General features: G+C 46.3%; 1 long non-coding RNA gene across 1 annotated transcript in view; it reads left to right on the plus strand.

Annotated features, from left to right (window-relative positions):
• LOC142245989 (uncharacterized) overlaps positions 1-7,362 on the plus strand; it is an 8,320-nt gene extending 958 nt beyond the window's left edge. Inside the window, exon 3 of the long non-coding RNA XR_012724834.1 lies at positions 6,547-7,362. This is a non-coding gene — a long non-coding RNA (uncharacterized LOC142245989). The remainder of the gene's footprint in view (positions 1-6,546) is intronic.
• Positions 7,363-10,428: the final 3,066 nt, after the last annotated feature.

A 10,428-nucleotide genomic window follows, 5' to 3' on the forward strand; every position in this document is an offset into this window, starting at 1 on the left:
TGTAGCTGCATTACACATCGGGTTAATTAACCCGATGTGTAATGCAGCTAGGAGAGCAAGGAGCCAGCGCTCAGTGTGCGCGGCTCCCTGCTCCCTGCTCACACTGGTAACTAATGTAAACATCGGGTAACCATACCCGATGTTTACCTTAGTTACCAGTCTCCGCAGCTTCCAGACGGCGGCTCCGTGCAAGCACAGCGTCGCTTGCACGTCGCTGCTGGCTGGGGGCTGTTCACTGGTCGCTGGTGAGATCTGCCTGTTTGACAGCTCACCAGCGACCATGTAGCGATGCAGCAGCGATCCTGACCAGGTCAGATCGCTGGTCGGATCGCTGCTGCATCGCTAAAGTGTGAAGGTACCCTTAGAAAGTGAATCCTTAATTAGCTTTGCTTAGTGGTGTGAGTTTTATTGTCCCAGTATCCATGTAGGATCAGAGGTCTGGTGAGTCTCTGGAATAGACTCCTCAGATTTTGTAATGGGCCATAAATCCTTCTGACAGGTTGAGTCCTGTGTCCACAGAGTTCAACATTTTAATGAATTTGTATTCCCAGACCCTGCGATGGCTCTGTGATCTGAAGTTGCCTTTTAATATGACAACTTTCATATGGTTTATGTTGTGTCCTGAAGCACAGAAATGTTTGGCCACAGGTAAATGGATTTTTTTTGTCTGTAATTGTGTGGCGATGAGATCTCATCCTTGCTCTCAGTCTCTGTCCTGTTTCTCCAACATAGAGACCCCCAATAGGACATATAGTGAACAGGATTAAGTACACCACGTTGGAAGAGGAACATGTGAATGTCCCAGGAATTTTGTAGTTCTTCTGTGTGTTAGGGATCTGTATCCAGTCTTTGGTCTCTACATGAATGCAGATTTTGCAGCTCTTTACATTGCAAGGATAAGTTCCTCTTGGTGTGTCTGAGGGCATAGAACTTCGGATCATGATGCTCCATAAATTAGGAGGTTGCCTGTACCACAGCAATGGAGGATCTTTTGAATATTATTTTTAACCGGTTATCCATGTGTAGAATGTGGTAAAGTTTCTTGGCCGTTCTTCTCAGTACCTCAAGCTGTGGGTTGTATGTCACCACCAGAGGTACTCAACTATTTTCCTCTTTTTGTTTGTATTGAAGCAGTTCACTTCTAGGGGTCCTTGTTGCTCTAATGATCTGAACTTCTATGGAGGTGGGGTGGTAGCCTTGGTTTAGAAATGTGTTTTTAAGATGGGTTAAGTGTTCATCCCTGTCTGCAGGGCTGGAACAGATACAATTATATCTGAGGGCCTGGCCGTAGACGAAAATGAGATCTCACCGCCACACAATTACAGACAAAATCCATTTACCTGTGGCCAAACATTTCTGTGCTTCTGGACACAACATAAACCATATGAAAGTTGTCATATTAAAAGGCAACTTCAGATCACAGAGCCATCGCAGGGTCTGGGAATACAAATTCATTAAAATGTTGAACTCTGTGGACACAGGACTCAACATCTGGACTCTGGACAGCATACTGTATCTTGCTGCACGTTGTCCAATATGGTAGGTGACACATTTGCACAAGCATCTGTGATACGTCGTCGTAGGTCCTGCAATGTTGGTGGAGGGGTCGCATACACATGTTTGATGTGACCTCACAGAGAGAAGTTCAATGGGGTCAGGTCAGGTCAGGTGAGCGTGGAGGCCACTCCACGCAGCCACCGTACCCAATGACTTGTAGGAAGGTCTCCATGAGGTATCCTTTCATATCCGCAGCCTTGAGAGTTTTACACGTTCTAATCATAGCATTTCTGTATGCAAGATGTCGATTCGTATTGAATTGATTCCCTACAACTTTGTAATTCACTTTTTTTCTCTATCTCGTTCAGTTTTCGCAATAAAAATGCTAACTCCGATGTTTTCCATCAGGTGGCGCTATAGGTGGTTTCACTGGGTAGCTACTTTACTATACCTAGACACCACTTCTATGCCTATAGCTGCCGCCGTTTTGAAGTTAATGGCGGTGGATAGAATATGGGTTGATACACTGAATACAGCATTCTAACATGCTATATATAAGAACCCAGGCAGCTGTGAATATAAAAATTACTTTATATACTTTATAATACTGACTTAACGGCCGGTGCGGAGGAGTTGGGTCATATGGGCGTCTCCGTTCTCCGGTGCCGGCGCCTCCTGTTTCGGCCATCTTTGTCCTCCTTCTTTTGAAGCTTTGGGTGCATGACACGTCCTACGTCATACACACTCGCCGGCATTGAGGTTCTGCACAGGTGCACTTTGATCTGCCCTGAGCGGGGCAGATCAAAGTATTGTAGTGCGCCTGCGCGGGACCGGCGAGTGTGTATGACGTAGGACGCATCATGCACACAGGCTTCAGAAGAAGGAGGACGAAGATAGCGAAAGAGGAGGCGCCACCACCGGTGAACGGAGACGCCCATATGACCCAACTCCACCGCAGAGACCGTTTAGGTAAGTATTATAAAGTCATTTTTATGTTATCCACAGCGGCCTGGGTTCTTATATACAGCATGTTTCAATGCTGTATATAAGAGCCCAGTAGTGGTGGCCGCAGCTTATAGGCCCCAAATCTGCTGAAAGGTTCCCTTTAAACTCTAGAATCATTACACATGGCAATGGGCTCTAGGTTACAGGCTCCGATTTCTCATTGCCTTTGTGCCTGTTTTTTTTGTCTACCATTTGTGTGTTTTGTGCATTTTCTGTTGGCATCTAATTCATTTTTCTATTTGTGCCTTTATTGAAGTTTGTCTTTATCTTTGCTCGTTTGATTGTTTTGTTGTTTTCTGCTTTGTGGGCAGAGTCTAGCAAACACAAATGTTTGAGACTGATTAATTAATTAAAGCACCACTCTAGCACAGTCTCTGCGGGTTCAAGGTTTCGTTTACTCATAGTCCTGTCTCCGTCGTGATGGGCAACAGTCGATCTCGGATCCGTTGGAGGTCAGAACCGGTACAGTGGATGGTGGGCCCTTCTTACTTGCACTTGATGTTGGATCCCCGTGGCCTGAAGCTTCTTGGGGACCCCGGTTCTTGAAAAGTGTTTACTCCCATCCCGTATGCAGGTGCCACGGGTCCGTTGTGGGGCCTGCCTTGGAACACGACCCCGGACCCTGTGTAGCACTGTGCTCTGGGAACTGTGGGGGCCAGAGGGACATGCAATCCCCTGGCCTGCAGAATGATCCACCCTATGATTCTGCACCCTTCTCAGCGCTGGTCCCGAGGGAGCAATCAAGCTCTCCCCTCGGTGACCGTATTGACTCCTGCGTCCCACCAGAGCCACAGGTAAATCCCGACTGCTCTTTTCCTCTCCTGCTGGAGAACTCGCTGACTGTTATGTTGCTCCTGACTCCCCCTGGTAGCTGTCCCTCCCCCGGTTCTCTGTCGCTAGTGGGTGGCTTCCCCCCATGTTTAGTGACTGCCTTAAGACCCTACCCCGTCCCCAGTGGAGAGGCCAACCTGGTTGTGTGGATGATTTGGTGTGTGGTGGAACCAGTACCAACCTCCTCTAGATCCAGGGTGAGTACTGCACCTTAAGTGAGGTGCAGTACCCTGTGGCAACTGAAGCCTCAGTGGTGTCACAATAACATGATTTACAACAGCCAGCATCATCGGCAGCCTGATACAAAGCTGTGCATGCATATGGCTTTGTACCTCAGAGCATTGAGCTTTTGTGACGCCAGGTGTATGAGTCCCGGCTTCATAGAGACTCACTGCGCATGATGGGAAGTTGTCCGTTGTCCGTACTACACCTCTCAGAAGCCGGGACATATACACCCGGCATCAGAGTAGTGCACATGACTGGAAGTGCGGACAACTTCCGATCATGCGCAGTGAGTCTCTCTGAAGCCAAGACACACACACACTTCGGCATCACAAAAGCTAAATGCTGAGCGGTACAAAGCCGTGTGCACACGCTGAGGGAAGGGAAATAACAAAAACAGACATTAACGCATTACTCAAATCCTGAAGGCTGTGTAGGTCAATAATACAAATTGACCATTAAAGAGCAGGATATGAAAATACATAACCGTAATTGTCCATGCTGAGTGTAGCAATCCAGTTATAAAAGTTAACAAAGAAGGAAGAAGAATAAAGAGAAAAGCAAAAAAAAATAGAAAAGCAAAAGAAGAAAAGTGGATAGGGTAAGGGAAGGGAGGGAACACAATAGAGATAGGTGTTCAAAAGGTGTGACCCAAAGAGTGCAGGTCAGTTCTCCCCGATAAACACCAGCTAGCCATTCAACAAATTAAAATCCATCCACTAAAACCAGGTTTGTAGGTTCATAGAAGAGAGTTCCTCCATTAACATCACCTCATTTATTTTAGTAAACCAGAGGGAGACTGCCACAGCGGTATCTTTCCTTCAGAGCAGAGGGATGTACGCTCTTGTAGTCACAATTAAATGTCTTAATATCGAATACCTGTATGCTTTTAGAGGGATGTCACATTCATAGATAAGACCGAGAGCTGGGTTCAGGTCTGAAATGAGATTTGTGAGTTCACGAATCACTTGCTGCTCTTTCCCCCAAAAAAGAAAAAGAAACCTGCAGGACCAAAAAATGTGTAACATATCACCCTCCTCCTCCCCACATCTCCAACATAAGGGACACAGGGGACTAGCTTTTGGAAAGATTGAGTGTAGGCGAGTGGGGACCCTATATCACCGAGAGAGTATTTTCTACCTGGCCTCATCATGTAAACAGGAACATATAGGTAAGTTATGCATTAAGGTGAAGATACGTCTCCAATGATTCTTGGTCAGAGAGAGCCCAAATCTCCTTCCAATTGGGTTTGAAAATTGGTGTTAGGTTGGTCTCGATTAGCAAGTATTATTGGAAGAATAAAGTGTGTCTTAATGGGCCCATGTCCAAACACGGAATCTCAAAAGGTGTCTTGTTGTTATTATAATAAAGTCTAAAAGGGAGTGAATGGAAACAGTGGGAAAGCTGACCAACTCTCCAGGTTCTCAGGGATAAGGGAATAGAAAGGCCAAGATGGTATTTCTTTAAAGGACAAATAAATCCAGCCACAAAAGAAGACACCTTCTTTTAGCCAGGCACAAAATACTTTGTTCTGTAACCCCTAGGAGAAAAGTGGATTACCCAAAATAGGGAACACAGAGTAAGATAGTGGTAAAATATGAGAACGGATCGTGGGATGAGTACAGCAGCCCCAATTATAGCATTAGTTTTAAGGGCTTTCACCAAGGACACGTCCAGCCAAAGAGTAGGCTTGCTACTTGCTTTGCTCCATCCTAACTCAGGCTTTCACTCTACCATTCCTACACCAATCTAGGATTCTAGAAAGGTGGGGGGGCTATATATTAAGATCTGAAGTCGGGCAACGCTATCACTCCTGATATTTTAGAATAATAGAATATGGTTCTGCTCCTACAGTACTGGGCTTACCAGACCATATGAACATGGTTTCAATGGAAGCAAGACACCTGAAGAAGGACAAGGGAACCCTAATCAGAAGAGCTTGAAAGACATACAGAATCCGAAGAAGGATGTTAATTTTAAAGATTGTACTTCTACCACACATGTAAAAGCAATCCTTGTCCATCTTGAGTCTTCGTGTACCAATTGGAGACGTTTGGGGAAATAAAGAGATTATGTCAGGCTTATGTCTCTTGGTAATAGTATCTCTAAATATTTAATAGCTAAATTGCGACATTTAAATTCTTTAGTTTTACTTCACTATGTTTATAGGAGACAGAGCATATTCCAGAAGAAATCGTCACTACTATAGTGCGGGAAGAGGGAAACCAAGGAAAAAATTGTGAAAACATACCCTGCTGTAACTAAATAAAAGCATAGTGCATATAAACATAGGGTACTTAGTAAACACTTTTTTTGATCAAAAAAAGCATAAAGCTATCCCACCAAACGTCAAGGTGTACCCAGTTGGGATAGTACCTACACTCTCTAATATTAAAACCTTACCATGGGTCTAAAATAGGCCTCAATGTGGATAAGGGCTGAGAGTAACCGGGTCCCAACAGGACACACACAGTCAGGGGGATTCACAGAATTAAATGTCCTTGGTTTCTCTTTGTCTCATACTCCGGCTCTCATACTCCGGCTCACTTTTTTGTTTTTATGTAGTTTTTTTGTATTCAGTACAAACAGGGAGTGGCCCCCTTCTCAGCGAGCTGGACATTTAATTCTGTGAATCCCCCTGACTGTGTGTGTCCTGTTGGGACCCGGTCACTCTCAGCCCTTAGCCACATTGAGGCCTATTTTAGACCCATGGTAAGGTTTTAATATTAGAGAGTGTAGGTACTATCCCAACTGGGTACACCTTGATGTTTGGTGGGATAGCTTTATGCTTTTTTTGATCAAAAACAGTGTTTACTAAGTACCCTATGTTTATATGCACTATGCTTTTATTTAGTTACAGCAGGGTATGTTTTCACAATTTTTTCCTTGGTTTCTCTTTGTCTCATGGCCAGTGTGAACATGGTCTCACAAGTTCCATGTATACCATCTCATACTCCGGCTCACTTTTTTGTTTTTTTTGTTTTTATATAGTGCGGGAAGAACCTGTCTCAGAAAAAGGCAGCACAAATATAGACGAGGAAGAGGAAACCCTCTGCTGCGCCTGGCCCCGCATTCCTGCAAGAAGGATGAGAAGAGCAAGGGCCAGGATCTCCTCCTTTATAAACACTCTGTTAAGGTAAGAAAAGGTAAGTATACATAAAGGATAAGTACAGAAAAGAAGCACAAGTATAAGTAAGAAAGGATAAGTATAGGTAACAAAAGAGAAATATAGAGGCGTTATAGGTTATTAAAACAAAAAAAGCAAGTAAAAATATAGGCAAATAAAGGTAAGAAAGGATCTAGGTAAGAAAATTATAAATGTAGATGAATATAAAAAAAAACGGATACATTTTATACAAGTATAGGTAAGAAAAGTTAAAGGAGTTGTCCGTCATTAGCTTAACAAAATTTTTTGAGTTTATCTGTGCTGTATTGTCATATAAATCACACTTACATTATTTTTTGTTTTCTAACTTTTGTTCCTCTTGAATTATCCCTTTATTCTCTGCAGCACCTTGTTTACATTCAGATCCAGCAAACATGACCACTTCCTGTGCAAAACCTCAGTCAGAGCTGTCACCACCCACCCCAGTGTCCAGCCCCATCCTCTGCCCGCCCCCAGCACACACATTCCCTGTCAGTATTCTTCCCCAGCACCTGACCTGGTATCACTACAGCATTGCAAATAACAGCCCCACATCGGGCTCTGCACCGCACACATATGGCTCTGCACCGCACACGCACACATATGGCTCTGCACCGCACACGCATGGCTCTGCACCGAACACGCACACATATGGCTCTGTACCGCACACGCACACATATGGCTCTGCACCGCACACATATGGCTCTGCACCGCACACATATGGCTCTGCACTGCACACGCATGGCTCTGCACCGAACACGCACACATATGGCTCTGCACCGCACACACACATATGGCTCTGCACCGCACACGCACACATATGGCTCTGCACCGAACACGCATGACTCTGCACCGAACACGCACACATATGGCTCTGCACACGCACACATATGGCTCTGCACACCCACACATATGGCTCTGCACCGCACACATATGGCTCTGTACCGCACATGCACACATATGGCTCTGTACCGCACATGCACACATATGGCTCTGCACACGCACACATATGGCTCTGCACACGCACACATATGGCTCTGCATACCCACACATATGGCTCTGCACCGCACACATATGGCTCTGTACTGCACACGCACACACATGGCTCTGCACCGCACACGCACACATATGGCTCTGCACCGCACACGCACACATATGGCTCTGCACCGCACACACATGGCTCTGTACCGCACACACACACATATGGCTCTGTACCGCACACGCACACATATGGCTCTGCACACGCACACATATGGCTCTGCACACGCACACATATGGCTCTGCACACATATGGCTCTGCACACGCACACATATGGCTCTGCACACGCACACATATGGCTCTGCACCCCCACCCCCCCATAGGGAACACATGTAGGGAGTACATACTCACCCGTCCTCGGTCCCCGCCGCTCCTGCACGTTCGCCAGCTGTCTGTGCTCTGGACATATCAGCACAGTAGTGACGTCACCACTGTGCTGAAGAGAGCACAGACAGCGGGAGGGACAGTGATGAGAAGCAGCGCTGCGCTGCTTCTCATCAGCACTTTCAAATGTACCGGCATCTGTGATCTGTGATGCCGGTACATTTGAATGTGTGATCCTGAGCAGGGGGCCCGGTGCTGGCGCTGACACCACGGCAGCCGCCGCCAGGCCCCTCCCCCAGGTCACGGACCCCACAGCAGTGCAGGGGGAGGTTACTGGAGAGTAAAAGAGGTGCGGGGGAATGTGTGGGAGGGTGCAGGGAAGGGGGCGGGGCTCATCGCACTGTACCCGCCCAGCAGGGAGGCGACATGCTGTTCCACATTTGCATGTCAACATGGCCCTGCCCATGTTGACATGAAATGACCGGAAGCAGCAAAATTGCGGCAGGAGCGGTCACATAACCACTCTGAGCCGGGGGAGAGGGGCTGACAGCAGGGCAGGTAAGTGGTCTCTATCTACTTACCTGCCCCAATGTAGCCCAATAGGGAAATAAAAAAAAAAAGTCAAAGAAGCCGGATAACCCCTTTAATAGTAAAGTAAAAAAAAAAAGAAGAAAGCGCTTCATACTGACCGAGGCTCCGTTGCAGCTGTACACTGCTCCCGTGGCTTCTCCTTCACTTGCTGGGCCGCTAATTACTGCTCATTCATATGCACTGCTTTCCCCGTCCTCCGGCTGTCCTGTCTCCTGTGATTGGTTGCAGTCAGACGCATCCTTAGCGTATGTGAAAGCATCTGCTTACAACCAATCACGGGCGCCAATACGGTTGATGAGCGGGAAAGCAATTCAACTCAGCGGATCATTATTGTGGTATAAAACGCATAAAATTTTTCACTGTGTTTTTCTCCCATATTATGACACCAAGAACAGAAAAAGCATATGGCTACAGTATGCAGCCCCCAGCCGTGCGCTTATCTTGGCTGTTTATCCAAATAAGAGGAACTGCATGCGGCTTTTTTCTTGATTTACAAAAATAATTTAAAAATAAACGAAATTCAGTCCCCCCGAATTTTGGTACCGAGGCATGATAAACCACAGAATCTGGGGGCTGGTATTGTCAGGCTGTGGAGACCCCTATTTATTGAGCCGCCCCGTGCCTAAAAATAGCAGCCTGCAGCCACTCAGGATTGTCACATCCATTAGATGTGACAATCCCAGCACTTTACCTGGCTCTTCCTGGTTGCTCTGGGGCGGTGGCAATCAGGCTAATATGAAGTTAATCACAGCCCACAGCTGCCTCTAAGCCAGATATTAATCATCAGGGTCTATGAGACACCCCCCCCCCCTTAGTAATCTGTAAGTGACAGTAAATAAACACATACACCAAGAAAAAAACAGTTTTTTGTAATTAAATACATCACCCTCATAAGCCTCTTGATTAGGCTACATTCACAGGACTGCCCCGTTTTTGCGGTCCGCAAAAAAAGGTCATGTTTTTTCACGGATGCAACTGTGTGGCATCCGTTCCGTTCCGTATATGGTCCGTGTGTCATCTGCGTACCTTCCTATTTTTTTCAAACTGCAAAAAAACGGAAGCAGCTAGATAGATAGAGGGATAGATAGAGACAGATAGCTAGAGGGATAAATAGAGGGATGGATGAATGAATCAAGGGATATATAGAGGGATAGATAATAGATGAGAAAGACCAATATAATGTCCTACCCCCCCCCCCCCCCGCATATTCTAAGCTGGCACCCTTTAGTGCCTTTCATGTGGCACTAAAGGGTGCTTAGCCTTGTATTTAGCCAATAAAAAATAAATAATTAAAAAAAAAACGACGTGAGGTCCCCCCTATCTTTTGTAGCCAGCTAGGGTAAAGCAGACGGCTGCAGCCTGCAGACCACAGCTGGCAGCTTCACCTTGGCTGGTAATCCAAAACAGAGGGCACCCCACGCTGTTGTTTAAAATTAAATAAATAATTTAAAACAAAAAACATGGGGTCCCCCCCAAATTGCATCACCAGCCAAGGTAAAGCGGACAGCTGTGGTCTGGTATTCTCAGACTAGGGAGGTCCACCGTTATTGGACACTCTCCAGCCTAAAAATAGCAGGCTACAGCTGCCCCAGAAGTGGCGCATCCATTGGATGTGCCAATCCTGGCGCTTTGCCCCAACTCATCCCGTTGCCCTGGTGCGTTGGCAAACGGGGTAATATATGGGGTTGATGCCAGATGTGTAATGTCACCTGGCATCAAGCCCAGGGCTTGATGACGTCAGGCGTCTATCAGATACCCGACATCACCAACCCAT

The sequence above is a fragment of the Anomaloglossus baeobatrachus genome, chromosome 7 (assembly GCF_048569485.1).
Source record: "Anomaloglossus baeobatrachus isolate aAnoBae1 chromosome 7, aAnoBae1.hap1, whole genome shotgun sequence".
Lineage (NCBI taxonomy): Eukaryota > Metazoa > Chordata > Amphibia > Anura > Aromobatidae > Anomaloglossus > Anomaloglossus baeobatrachus.